Raw genomic sequence first — 14,653 nt, 5'->3', positions numbered from 1 at the left:
TTTTTTTTTTTTTGGTTTTTTTCGAGACAGGGTTTCTCTGTGTAGCTTTGCGCCTTTCCTGGAACTCGCTTTGGAGACCAGGCTGGCCTCGAACTCACAGAGATCCGCCTGGCTCTGCCTCCCGAGTGCTGGGATTAAAGGCGTGCGCCACCACCGCCCGGCTTCCACGGGGTCTTCTGATACACATGACAGGCTTTCACTTTCCTAGGAGGCTTTCTGGAGCAGCCATGTTCTGCAAGACATAAGGAAATCAAAACAGAGGTGTCAGCTCGGCAGGCCATGTGACTTGGACAGAGAGAAGGGTCAGAGGTAGTGTGGCCTTCTCTTCCTTGGTCCCTCCCACAGCCATCTCCAGATAAGAAGACCCACACACCATTCACTGTGGCCTTGGCCTGGAGTTTCAGGTCACAGGAGACAGAGAAGGGCACAGAAGGTCATGCTTGGCTTTAACCAGTTCCAGCCGGCCAGGAACCACATTCCAAACCAACTCCCTGCCATGGCTCCTAGGCAGCCAATCACAGAGAAGACCTAACCCCTACCCTAGAGTCCTCTGTGACTACAGAGGAAGGGCTCATGGGGCTCGGCTGCCAGTGCCTGGCTAAGATCTCCCCTTCGCCCCAGCCCCGCGGCCACAGTTCCCCAGGGCCAGAATGTTCTCCTACTACCATAGACCACCCCGGCCTACACTGTCAGACAGTACCAGGCCCCGAGAGTCCCTCCCTTCACCTCACAGTGCCTGTACTGCCCCTGTAGACTTGAGATCTTTGAGACAAGGATGTCGCGGACTAGCATATATCCCTGGGCCTGGCATCCACAAGTGTCCCATCTTTTGCCTTACTCTGGGAATGACACTTGATATCTGGGGTTTATGAGGTACAAACAGGACTTTGGGGCATCACCAAGAAGTAACTTCAGTAGTCATTAAGAGCCAGGAAGGGGGACAGGCCAGGACTGATAAATGGATACCAAGACCAGGGGTCAGACCTGGTCAGTATGATTCCCGGAATCTCCCCTCCTCCTATGTCTCTTGGGTGTTTTGGCCTCGGGCACAATTGCCTGCTTCTTTCCTGCCCTCCTGAGCCTGCCATGGGTTCAGGCATCCACACTTCCATGAGCTCTGGGTTGTAAGAAGGCTCGGGGTATCCTCTTAGGATTGTGGTCTTCTCCAGAATTTGTCACCATAGGACCAGAGGCTACTCTCCCATGGACCAGCCAAAAGCAGTGAAGATTGTCACATCACCCTGCTTACAGCACTACCTGCAGAGAGCGATTTCTCATTGAACTCTCAAAGACCTAGAAACTAGAGGACTCGCTGGGAGCTCCTTACTGATGTGCTAGACCCTGAGACCCACTGGGAACTGCTCGGCTCCCTCCATCTCCAGAGGCCGCCAGTATCTGCAGGTGGAACTGAGAGCCCACAAGAGCTTTGTGCTGTTCTTCATCCACACAGGGCTTTGAAGGTCCCAGAGAAGCTAGTGGGCAAGAGGGCAGAGGAGAGCCCAGGGCCGGGGCTGCTAAGTCCAAGCCTCTGACCCTATCTCTTGAGAAGGGAATGTCCCGTGGCCATTCCAATCCTTACATCTTGACCCCTCCCATCTCTTCTTTTAGCCTGGACCGAAAGTAAAACCCCCCTACTTCTCAGCCCACGGTATACAGATTACCCAATTTAATTATCTCAGAACAGCTGTCCATTGCTCACTGATACTGCAGCCTAGACAGGCAACCCTGTGTCCTAATCTCACCGGGAGGACATGGGCAGGACCCAACTCTTGGGCTCCCAGGCCTCCCTAGGAAAAGAACCTTAGTGGCGTTGAAACCAGTAAAGCTTGCACTTGCTCGGGCTCAAAGAGGGGGAGGTTCCACAAGCAAGATGGCGGGGTGCCCACAGAGTCAGAAGAAGAGCCCTCCTGCTTTCTAAACAGCACAGCTTCATGTCTCTAACTAGACAAGGTCACAGGTACAAGGCCAGCTGACACAGGATGAAGAAGTTCAGCCATGGGAAACATCTCACTAGATCCTTGGTGGGGCTGAACATGGCCCTATGGGGTCAGTGGCCGAGGCTGCACAAGTCACCTCGGGCCCACTCTGGACACAGGGAGTCATACAATTCCCATGCTGACAGTACAGAGCTCCTGCCTACAGCCCAAGACTGGTTCTGAGGGCCCTGGTTCCACCCTTAGGAACACGGGAATGCACCTGGCTGTAGGTAACTGGTAAGCTCTGACGGCTGCTCCAGGGGCTCCCCAGCTGCAGAGGGCTTTGCTGAGCTCCCTTTAACTTTGGACACCCACTCTGCCCACGGAAACAATGAAACAGCAAAGCCGAGTGATCTCCAGGGACCCGGACAGGGGGACCCCACTGGGATCCAAGCATGACAGATACTTCATTATCTGCCAAAAGAGCCTCTGAATAAACCACAGAGCTGCACTGCTCCCTCTCAGGCTGGTGAGCCTCCCAAAGCTGTCCCTCTGCCCCTTAGAGTTTATGCTCCATGGTATAGTTACTGGTGTGACAGGGCCACCTTAGACCATTTTCATGGTTCATGGCCCATCAAGGTAGTGCTGAATTTGTCAGACCAAACACGAGGCAGAAGGCTCTGGGGGCCCGGCCCAGCCCTACCCCAGCCTCATTTCTACCTGAACTCACAACCATGCAACTAGGTGTATCTGCAGGGTCCAGTGGGGCCATAATACCCATCTAGGTTGGCAGAACGGTTGTCCCTGGGAGAGGTTCGGCTCTATCCAAAGCCAAGTAGCCAAGCAGAATCTCCCAGGCTGTGTGGCCTCCAGGAACCTGTTTTCTCTGAGCTACACTTTCGTATCTAAGAGCAGCTACTTATATCAGGTGTGAGCTTCCTCTCCATCCACCAGGCACTCTCATGAAGTCTCCTACTAGCAACTGCCAGCTCCCACTAATGTCCAGTTGAGTCTAAAAAAAAAAAAAAAAAAAAATCAAGCCACCGCCAGGCACAAGGCCATCTGCACTCCCACCTGGAATGCTTAGGTAAGTGTCCCAAACGATGCCAGTGTCTGTGACACCAACCTAACAGGCCTCGGTTCCAGGGAAAACCAGTCCTGGCTTCTTTTCAGAGAAAAGACTCAGAACATTCTAGCACACAAGGGTCCTGCCCCAAAGTGGCACCACTGCTGTGGTCATTAGCTGTCTGGACCAGGGGAATACTGGCCTCGACAGTCCCTATGGTGTCCGCTTCTGTTAAGAGCCTTGTGCATGCTGGCGGACGGTGCCAATTGCTTCCACATCATACACATTTTGGTAGATGGAGTGGTAACTTAGGCAGGGTCAGTTTCTCTCTGGACAGATGGTTAATTCTGTCCCTTTAATTTTTTTTCCCAGTGCAAAAGGAACAGCATTCATGAACCAAAATCTAGGACACAAAGGAAAAAAGAAAGCAGAGGCCATGTCTGGCCTGGCATACAAGTCAGTGCTCGCGCGCTCTCTCGCTCTCTCGCTCTCTCTCTCTCCTCTCTCTCTCTCTCTCTCTCTCTCTCTCTCTCTCTCTCTCTCTCTCTCTCTCTCTCTCTCTCTCTGTGTGTGTGTGTGTGTGTTCGTCCACCTGCCTCCCATGTGCCAGGAACCTGGTGGGCTGGGCTGGGCACTGCGCGAGTGCCCACCAGGTGACAGCGCACGGCATCTGGCCTGGGGAAGTGGGTGGTTGCTCCTAGTGTCTTACCTACACAGCAGACACCTGCAGCTTTGTGGGTCAGTCCTCCTGATCTCTAGGGAGACTTCCGAAGCAGGGTCCCAGGCTGAAGCCCAGGAATGCTTTCAAGGCAGCTGCTTCAAATCTGGACTCTAGAACCTTCCAGTTACCTGCCAATATCAGAGCTAGAGTGAGGCAGGTGGAGACACCGTGGCCCAAGGCGGATGAGGAATGGGCCCCCGGATACACAGCTCTCACCCACCGGCCCACAAAGAGCCTGCGTGCACACGTGTTATACGGCTATACCCAGGCTGCAGCACGCCCACTTCACTGGACAAAGACATACTGTATATGTTGATCACAGACCCCAGAAGGTGAACGACAAACAGGAAGATGAGGGACAAGGTAGCTGCAGTGGGACCATCCTGTCTGCAGGAACACTCAGGCCGGTCTGAGTGTTAGAAAACCACCTTTACCTAGCCGCCGTAGTTCCATACGCATGGATCAACCCTAGAGGGCACTGTGTTTCGTGGCACTGGAGAGAGTCCCTGGGAGAAGCCCCAGTCAGGTGCTGCACGTGGAGGCATGGGGACCTTCCCTCCAGTTCCTTCGCACCCGAGCCAGGCTGTAAGACCATGAGTGGTTAGTGCCATCCTGCCCAAGGAGCTGCCAGTGTGGACACGGGGGTAAAGGACCACAAGGGCTGCAAGCCCACAGTATAGGTGGTGAGTGGAGGGCGAGTCGGCGTCTAGGTGGTGACACAGAGCCCTAATAAAATGAAAAAGGGTTGTGGATCTGCAAGGCTCGCCAAGAGATCCCAAGCATGGTGGCGCACGCCTTTAATCCCAGGACTCCAGGAGCAGAAGCAGGGGGATCTCTGCGAGTGCAAGGCCCATCTGGTCTACACAGCAAGTTCCAGGATAGCTAGAACTAGACTGTGAGACCCTGTCCCGAAACAAACCACAACAATAAACGTTCCACTAAGGAGACTAGCCTTCAAGTCAGAACGGATGGGAGCCCTCTTTCAGGTGGGAGGGACAGGCAGCGGTCTTGCTTTTTAGCTGTCCACTAAGGTCCCTGCAACTGTGAACAGAGAGGTACAGGCTAGGGTACTGTCTGTGAGGGCCTGATCTCACAGCCCCTTTCCCTCGGTCTGTGGAAAGGGGCTGGGTCAGGTCGGAGTTCTCTGAGGCCACCCGGATACCAGATGTCTGAGCCCGGCACAGAGTGAAGCTTGGCCCCCTTCACGGTGCCTCCTGCAAAAGCCTACGTGGGAGAGAAACTCCAGGAGACAATGTGGAGGCTGGGCGTGGGGCACTGCCCACTGCCTCGCTGCCTTCCCCACGGCTGGTCTCTAGGGCATGGGGGGCCCAGAAGGACGGGCAGTGGAGGCCGTCAGAGGAGCCAGCCCGCCTGGCGGTAAATCATCAGGTCATGCTTCGTAATTATCTGGGCACTTAAGCTCTTCTATCTTGTCTCTCTCTTCCCTGGGGAAATTCCCTTCATTTCCTACGCTTTCCTAGTCTCCTGGATGTCTAAATCAGTCCAGGCCAGGCCCAACATGCTGCTTTCTCCAGCTCTTTGGGCCCACAGCGATCAGGTTGCTATGTTTGCGTGCTGGACGGTAGCCACCAGAGGCCACCGTTCCCATCAAAGTTTCCTCCCTGCTCAGGAAGGCTGAAAATGCCATCACACCCATCCTTGGAGGCAGAGAGACAGCATCCTCATGGGCTACTTTCCCTGACACCGGGATGGGCCGGTAATCCCAGGTGGCCTAGGGGTGTGAGGCTGGGGCGGCACCTGAATGGGGAATGAAACAGAGACAGTATCAAGAGAGGGGGCCTGAGCACATGGGCAGTAGCAATTGGAACATGTGGTTTCTTTTGTTCATCTTAAGGATCCTGCACTGATACCATTTAGATGCTGCCTGCGGCCATTAATCCAGCCCAGACCCCTCCTCCCCTCTAGCTCTCACACTGAGTTCGAGTCACTGTCCCTATTTTGCAGATGAAAACACTGAGGCACAGAAGGAAATGCCAGTGGTTTGGATGGCTTAGATGGCCTTGATGGCAGCAGCTCTGGTCCTAGTGTGGGACCAACACGGGTACAACTCAGTAGCCTCTGCAGTACCAGCACCTGAGACGGTCCCTCACAAGCAGCCAGGAGCCAATCTTCCCATGTGGAGGCTGCCCCCACAGTCCCCCAGGGCCTGTGCCAATAACTACACCCATGCTCTCTAACGCAGCTTCCCAATGCCATGAAGGAGGGTAGCATGCTACCATACCACCAGTATAGAGGCCAGCCAGGTGGAGCTACCACAGACACCGACGGCCCTTGGGGGAGCTTTACACCCTTTTGCAGGCCTCCCCACCTTCCTAGGGATGAACCCACTGAGTTTTTAAAAGCTGGATCTCATTTTCAGCCTACGTTTCTGATCTCCGGAAACCTCTCCGGTCGTTTGCAGAACGCTCTGGCAGGACCGAAGCCTCCTTTTGCCGCATTCATAGCCAGGTCACTGGGTGCCAAACAGATGCTGAGGGCTCCAGCTGGATCGTGGCCTCTCCAGCCACTGTCTCTGCTACATTCCATGACCAAGCTGCCTTAAAAACCCCTTCTGAAAGCAAACAAAACCCGGGTCTGAGAACCTAGAGGAGCCAGCACCGGCATGGATCCGTTTTCTTTCTTTTTTCTTTCTCTTCCTCCCTCCCTCCCTCCCTCCCTCCCTCCTTCCCTCTTTTCCTTCCTTTTTAAGTACATCTACAAGGGACTCAGGTAAAGCTGTTGCCCCTCTCATGTTGCAGATGGGTAAACCAAGGCCCGGAGACAGGAAAAGGGTCCGAGATCCCGTAGGTTCTATGGCTGGGTGGGAGTTCTGGAATCCAGGCAGGACTGACTCAGACACACAGGTTCTCTGGGCCATATAATCTCTGTAGTGACAGTCTTCAGTGAGGAAGGACCAAGTACGGATACCGTACCTTGCCAAGACCCAAAGCATCCCCAGCGTTTGGCAGGGCCCTGGACCCACCTGGTACTCCCCTGATGTAAGCCGGCCCGCGTGGGCAAGGCCGGGACCCTTGGGCTCCCTGGCACAGACTGAGTGGTGCTCAGCAAATGCAGGAAGAAGTCTCTGGGGAGGCCTTGAAGCTCAGGGGCAGGGCTCCAGAAAAGCAGGCTGCTCTAATGGAAACCAGTCAGTGGCTAACCCCCCCTTGGTTTCCATGGGGACAGGCTAGGAGGTGGAGCTCTGGCGTGGCTGCTGCAGCAGATGTGGCCTGTACAGGGCTGGGGGGGGGGGGTGGCGCCTGGCAGGGAGCCCTGGGACGTGGCAGGAGTAGGGCTGGGCGCGGGGCCCTGCAGCCATAGCCCTGACGGTCAGCTTTAGGGAAAAGACCGGGGCTGTGGGTCCACCACCTCCAGGAAGTCTCCTGGATTCCTCAGGTGCTCCAAGCCCATAATCCAAGCCTTCTCAGAAGGGACTGGGCCCATGGCATCTTAGTGAGAGCGTGGCCCTCCTGAAGATATCTGCATTTGCCACGCCAACCATGTTGGTGCTCTGTGAGCCTCAGGCCTGCTGGTACTTTAGAACGGGGTGGAGGGAGGGCAAGACCCCTAGAGGACCCCACACAGTCCTCTCTATTGTACTCTAGCTGGTGCTGGTGGGTCTCCTCCCACAGGCACACTTGGCCTGGTGTGCTGCAGGGCCTAAAACCTGTGCCATGTGGCCCTGAAGAATGGAAGGAGCCCGGCACTAGTCTGATATGCAAGAAGAGACTCTGGGGGCTTTGGGGACTCAAGTCCCCAGCATGGGCCACAACAACTGATGGCTGGCTGGGATTCTTAGAATGCTTCCTTGCTCCTTATGTGGAGCACAGTCCTTATTCACCACAAAGAACTGGCCTTTTATGAGCCCACCATGACCTGGGACACAGCATCTAGGCCCACAGTCCCAAGTAGCTCCCTGCCTCAGGGCCGTGAGGAACAACGGTGATACCATGTTCCTTCGTTCTCTCCTGCTGCCATCCCGAGCACCTCAGACCATGAAGGTATAGAGACCACGAACTAGGGCAATGTCCTAGACCCTTTCAGACCTGCAGACTCCAGCGTAGGGGTAATGGTAGTTCTGTCAGGGAGAGGTCTGCAGCACCCCCAAACCTACATGGCCAGGATAACTTATTTCTGCAGCAGTACCCCAGGCCAAAGGGAAGATCCTTACTGGTGTCGGGTGTCTGAGGAGAACCAGCCAAGGTCAGCCTCCAACAGGCAGAAAATAAACAGGGGTCCAATGCCAGGTTGTTCAGCTCAGTCATGGGGAAGGTCTTGGTTAGGGTTCTGGTACCCAAGCTGTGTGACTGTGGGAAAGTCCCTCAGCCTCTCTGCACCTATATTTTCTTGTACAGAACAGTTGATATCCACCCCTCCTTAGACTAGGACTTATTTCACTAAGGCAGGAACCGTGTTCTGTTTATTCTACATTCTAACTAGTTCAGCATGGGTTCTGGTCAGATGTTGAGATGGAATCGAATTGGATAGATATGAGTTAAAAAAAAAATGGACACTGTTTTTTTAAAAAAAAAAATGGACATGGTTTTTTAAAATGCATGAGAAGTCCCAGCCTGGGCCTAGCACCTGGTAGGTGCTCTGCAAAATCAGTTCTCCTAGTTACACAGACTAAGACATGTTTGTGATATCCAACCGGCACTGGTGCTCTCTGGGGAGAGCCTACCGTGGCCACACTCTCACCCGGGGCCAAGGCAGGGGCTTTCAGCTGCGGAGGTCTCCGCCTGGGTCTGCCCACCTGGTCTTATCCCCTCCCTTGGCAGCTGGACACTGACTAGAGTAGCCATGCCTTTGCTACCCTGGCACCTAGCTGAGGTCTTAGTTGCATGCTTGGCCTTGGGACTGCCCACTTTCGGGTGCCTAGCATTGGCCCCTCAGCTGGATGGCCCAGAGGGTCACCTGTTCAAGACTGATCACATCTCAGGGGCAGAGCTTACCCAGGGTGCCACAGTACTCTGGATGCAGGCCTGAGAGCCCCATGCCCCAGCCCTCAGGTGCCAAGTCTCCCAGTGTACTGGCATTGGGAGACTCTATGTTTACAGAAAAGGCCCGGGCTGGATGGAGTGTGTCTCCCTGACACTAAGACCTCTGGTAGCAGCCACGTTGGACTCTGAAGGGGTTTATCAGAAGATGACATGTGCTAGCACTTGGCAGATGGGACAGGCTACTAACAGGGACTTTGAAAGTCTAGGCCCAGGTAAGGTTCATCCATAAGCCCTGGCAAGGCGAGAGTAGGCAGGATCCCAGGATCCCTTCACCCTCGCCTGAGCCAGAAGCATAGGCACACCCACCCCAGGAATCCCGGGCAGGGCTGGGCGCCCAGGAAACTGGGCCAGAGGTTCCCACACATACTAGTGTGGCCAGGCTACCTCCTGAGCACCCCAGCTCCAGCCTGCACCCCCTACCCAAACTCAAAGTTCAGAAGCCTAGAGTCAAAAAGCCCAATGCCAAGGACTCTTTTCCATGGTCCACCCACAATTGCTACCCATCAACACCCCCGCATCTGGCCCAGTGCCCCATCACGTCACAGGTATTTAATTTTACAAGAACCCGTGTTGTCGATGTCTTCTCATTTAGAGACGGGGGCATTGAGGCTGAAGTGAACAAGTGCCTCACTTGAAAATTCAGGCTTCCTAGATCTTCCTACGAGGACACAATGAGGTTAATAAAGACAACAACTCATGGGCTTCCCAGCAAAGAACTCACACGAGCTTCCTCCGGGGTCTGAGATTGGTGCTGTAACCCTCTTTTTAAAAATCAAGCTCCAAGGCCTGTAGAAGGTGCACCGGGCTTCTGTCCCATCTCGTCCAACCCTTCAGCTGTACAGTGTTCCTGGCGGGCAAGCCCTCTCCTGAGCCTAGCATGCGTGTAGGCATACACAGACCTGCCTGGGAAGGCCCAGCCCTGTGGGTGGCTCCTTGGAAGAAGGCCCCTAGCAGCTGACCAGCAGCAGTAGCAGGACTTCCGGGCAGCTCCCCGCCCTCGGGCCCGCCTTCCTAGATTCTCCGCTCTGGGCCGCCATTTCCTCTGCTGGGCCCAGAGGCTCACTCTCATTCCTCCAGGTCTGCAAATGGCCGGCGCCTGGAACTGTCCATCCACGTAGGAGAAGGCAGCCTGGGCCTTGCCTGGGCCTGATGACTACCTCTGACTGGCTCTGCCCTGGGACTGACTGTACCCCACTCCTTTCTACCTCAACTTTCCCCAGCCTAGGGATGGGGTCTCATCTCAGGTCCCTAGGGATAGTGCCGGGATGTCTGCTGCAGTTATTGCAAGGGTGTACAAAGGGCTCCAGGGTCGACTTGAAGAAGAAGAGACAGTCTCTAAAAGACACCGCCCACCTTGGTGGAAAATGTCCATCTATTACGGGTACCTGGGCTAGGTCTGAACGCTAGCCACTGGGAAAATACAAACACCCATGTAATGTGTGTACATGTCACACACACAAGGTATGCACGTTTCTCTGCAAAGACCTCATTGCACATCCATGTTCTAACCTGTACATGTACGGGGCACACACCAGTGAAAAACTGTAGCTGACCCACAGGGGCTCTGGGCCCAGTGGGGCCTGATTCTTGACTAACTGCTCAGCTGGCTGAATCTCTCTGATTTCCCCGCCTCTCCGGGTGGAAAGGAGAGGGGAGTCCCTGCTTTGGGAATGTTTTGAGACTCCAAAGTACTGGTTCAGGGCATGCTCCATTAACTAAGATTTCTGGTGCTGGCTAGGCCTCTGCTTCCTGTTCCCATTATATAGACAAGGAAATAGAGGCTCAGAAAGCAAAATGACTTATAGTTAGAATACAAAGCCAGCCCAACTTGTCTCCCTCCCCGAGTATATGCTCTTCCCAAAGTGAAAAGCCACTGTACCCCCGGCCCAGACAGTACTGAAGCCATGCCCGTGATTGACACAACACCCTCTCGCTTTCTTTGCCCTCACAGTGCCCAGTCCAGGGACACACGTTCCCCTGACTCCGAGGCAGCAGCTGACAGACGGACAGACCCACGGGATGAAGAGGTTAGACACTCAGGACTCACCACTCCTAGCCAGCTGGGGAGGATTTCACCAGTGTTCCATTTCCACTGTTCTCTGACATCTCCACCAACAGGTACAAGCCTTCAAATAAACAAGCCACAACAAAGTACTTCTATTAACAAATGGATGCGGGGGCTGGAGCTCCCGGGGATGATGGGGATGTGTGTGTGTGTGTGTGTGTGTGTGTGTGTGTGTGTGTGTGTGTGTGTATGCACGCGCACACGTGCAGCTAGGCCCTTCCTTTCCTCTCTCCCAGTGCAGGAGCCTCAGATGCTCTCTACAGGCAGGGAACACCGCATCCGACTCCAGAAGGACAGAGGTCAGTGCTTAACACACGGGAAAGGAGCGAAGTGCAGCTTGGAGCTGATTACATCATCACATGTACACAATGCCCAAAATAAGCAGTTATCATCGTCTGCAAATTACTGTGGCTGTAAAAGTGCTCTGGCCTCTAGTGTGGTGATACAGTCCACACTACTTTATGCAATTGACCCACTGAATTTTTTTTTCAAGTTTGAACTTAAATGTACTTTTTGACCATTTGAAATATTTATTATTTGGGTTTTTTTTTTTCCATGCAGGTATCAAAATAATTACATGCACGGTGACCCAGAATAACCAGAGGCTGAACCTCCTTATAGTTAATAAGATATATTAATAATTCCATGCCCCACAAGTTGGAATTTAAGGGTGGGTGCTACAGTGTGCATGTAGCAAAATGAGATTAAAAATTGGTTAATTAATTAAAACACGGAAGGACCTTTGACACGGGGCATTTGGAATCTTAAAAGATGGAGACAGAATCGGAGAGCTGACCCTATAGGCAATGGTACTGCTGGCCAAGCCTGACAATCTGAATTCAATTCTTGGAAGCCACACGGTGGAGGGAGAGGACCGACGGACACCTGTAAGCTGTGTTCTGACCTCCACGTGTGCCATGGTGTGCAAATGCCTACACACACACACACACACACACACACACACACACACACACTCACGGCACACATACATGTGTATACAGAGAGCAAAAATTTAACAAAGCAGTGGTACTCCGTCAGCCCTTCCAGAAGATCATGGAACAAGTTTGCTTCTCCACACAAACGCAGCTTGTTTATTTTGACCTCAGTTCTTCGAAATTGTTGACTCCACAATTAAAATATGCCGTGTGTTCCAACAAGTACCAGGCAGTGGTAATGACAGACCAGCCCATCTGTGCCTCGAGAATGTATAATTTCTGTCTATAGTGGAATTTATATAGAAGCAATGATGTGGAAAGTGCTTTGCGTGGTACTTTCTATTTTTTTTTTTTTTTAAATACTGTCAAAAAGCAATGGGTGCCATGGAAAGAGCTGAGGGTTTTTTGCCCATTTTTTTTTTTAAACAGAGTATGACATTTTACATTTGGGGGACAGGAGGTCTGATTCTAGTGGAATTTAAAACTTAAGGTGGCAAGTGGATCCTCATCATTTTCCCAGGCGCATAAGGACAGTGTGACAGACACACACTAAGAGCAACGGGTAAATTTACTCAGAGTGGAAGGTACTAATTTAACGGCTAAGATATTTATGTGAGTTATTTTTCCGCTACTTTCCCTCATCTTGTCCAAAAAGGTGAATTACCACTCAAGAAATGCTACCACACATCCATCCAGAACTTAAAGTTGGAGCTATATTCACCTACGTTAACTATTACAGACAACGGGTGAGGGGTGGGCAGCTATTAAAATGCAGACTCTTTCAAGCCGCTCATCTCCCTCGCCTAATCCCCTCTTTGCCATGCTTTTGCCTTTGAAATATATTACACTGTTTTTTTTTCCCTATTACTTTTATTTTGCCACTAGTGTTTTATCCGATGCTTGCTAAATATTTGGGTGGAATGAACCCTCCAGCTTGCAGCAGCAGAATGTGGCTGTCATAATCGTGAAAATGTTTTAATTATCTCAGCTATACATGCCTGTCTCCGCAGCCCCAAACCCTTCGGTATCAACTGCTGCCTAGCGTAAGAACAAAAGCAGCCAGGCTGGGCTCCGTTTTCGTATTTGGTGGAGTGTGCTCCGGGTGGCTGCTGCGGCCGAGCCCCTGGACACATAGAGCCCATGTGCCTCTGCACTAGGGAAACAAAGATGTCTGTACTTGGGAATTTTCCTCTTCCTGTGCAGTGGAACTTTCTGTGTAGGATTTTCCAGTTCCCATAAATCAAGACCCCAGCTACCCTCAGACGGAGAGAACCGGGCTGTGGTCGGGGGCGCTCTTGTCAGCATGCCAGAGGGGTGGAGGTGAGCAGGCAGCTGAGCTCTGCAAATGTCACCTTTTTATAAAGGATGGGGGCCTGGGACTAAACTCAGATAGCCACTAGCTCAGCTCACGGGCAGCACTGGCATGACGGGTTACACAAACGTCTTCAGGAGCTCCCATTGGGCACAGTTTAGGCTCTGTGTGGCCTGGCGCAACTATGCTGGTGAGGAACCAGGATGGGACAGGGTCTAGACAGGCCTGGGAACCACTTGGCGATCTCTTCAAAGGTCTGCCTGGTGACTGGTGCCCATGGGCACTTCTCGACCAGCCTGGCAAGGTGGTTACAAGCTGGGCACTTTACGGTGATGCAGATTATCTCAAAAAAAAAAAAAAAAAAAACCTTAAAAACAAGTGCTTAAAAAGCAGAGTGCAAAACCCCAGATTTTCCCCACACTGCGCTGTCGGCCAAGAAAAGCTTTCTTCTTTTTTAAATAAATAAATAAATAAATAAATAATAAAACGAAACGAAAGGCAGAAAGAACTAAATCCCTAAACTGTGGAAATGGTGGCATCAGGGATGCAGGACAGAATAAAAGAACCTCTGTTTCTGAACACGAAAGTCCTCCCTCCTGCATGCGGCCGGCCCTGCCCTCGCCCTATGCTGGAGGACCCTACGATGGTTCTGGATTTTTCCCCTCTGCTATTCCTGGTACTGCCAAAGTTAAAAGAAAAAAAAATGGTAATGAAATAATAAGACCCCCTTCAAGAACAAAGCGACACAGGAAAGGAAGGCTGGCTTTGCCGACTGATGCCTCCTCCAGCCCTCATTCCGCTCCTAACCGAACACGCTGCCACTGTGAAATACCGAACGAACGAACGAACGAACGAACGTGTGTTTTCATTATCATTTTGAAAGCCATAGCTTTGGATCTGAAAAAGAAATGGCTTGGTTTCTGTCTCTTCCCTGCAGTTTTTTTGGCAGTGCCCGCTTCTCTCAAGACTAAGAGGAGGAGGAGGGGGGCTCTGAAATAGAATTTGGGGTTTGGGTTAAGCCAATTAGAGGGAAGGAGACGTAACAGGCACGGAGCACAAGATGGCAGGGCCCTCTGCTCGTCCCCAGCAGGAGAAGGGGAGAAGGTCACTTACCAAGGAACTGAAGGACAGGGTCACTTTCTCAAAAGCCAGGAAGTGAAAACGATGTCCCCCTGCCCTGGCTGGGTAAGAGGGCTCCCGCTAGCCAAAAGGCTGTCCCCAGGTGCCAGTCTCTGCCGGACAGGCCCTTGGGCCTCCTGGGCTCTGGCATCCATCAGTCTGTAGGTCCTGGCCTGGGCCTTGGCTACTCTGGCACCCGGGGTTAGGACTGCCAGGAGCAAGTGGCGCTGGGGGAAGGCCCTGCTGCCAGCCTAGGAGGATGAGGAAAATGCTACTTTTGTCTCCTGCTCTCTCTCATCTGGCACTGGCTCCTAGGGAGGGGGGGGGGGGCAGAGGCGGCCGCTACAGCTCGGCCCCGCCCACCGGGAATTTTTGAAAGATGCTCGTGGGTGCCTGGAGGATGGCAGACGTGGCAGAGGCGGGTGGGCCGGGCCCCCAAACCCACCACCAAAAAAAAAAAAAAAAAGGCGGGGGCTGGACGACAGGGAGAGGAGGGAGGATACCACAGTGCCTGACCAC

At 52.9% G+C, this 14,653-nt stretch overlaps 1 long non-coding RNA gene across 1 annotated transcript; it reads right to left on the bottom strand.

The window, feature by feature from the left end:
- Positions 1–3: 3 nt before the first annotated feature.
- LOC128116905 (uncharacterized) lies at positions 4–14,433 on the bottom strand. Its single transcript, XR_008220627.1, has 3 exons — positions 14,129–14,433; positions 10,751–10,829; positions 4–232 (listed from the first exon to the last, which is right to left on the bottom strand). It is a non-coding gene; the product is annotated as an uncharacterized LOC128116905 (long non-coding RNA).
- Between the last annotated feature and the right edge of the window lie 220 nt (positions 14,434–14,653).

The sequence above is a fragment of the Peromyscus californicus genome, unplaced genomic scaffold, assembly GCF_007827085.1.
Source record: "Peromyscus californicus insignis strain IS unplaced genomic scaffold, ASM782708v3 Scaffold_20__1_contigs__length_68692818, whole genome shotgun sequence".
NCBI classification, from domain to species: domain Eukaryota; kingdom Metazoa; phylum Chordata; class Mammalia; order Rodentia; family Cricetidae; genus Peromyscus; species Peromyscus californicus.
Note: the sequence above shows the minus strand (reverse complement) of the source record. Positions and strands in the feature narration are given on the sequence as shown.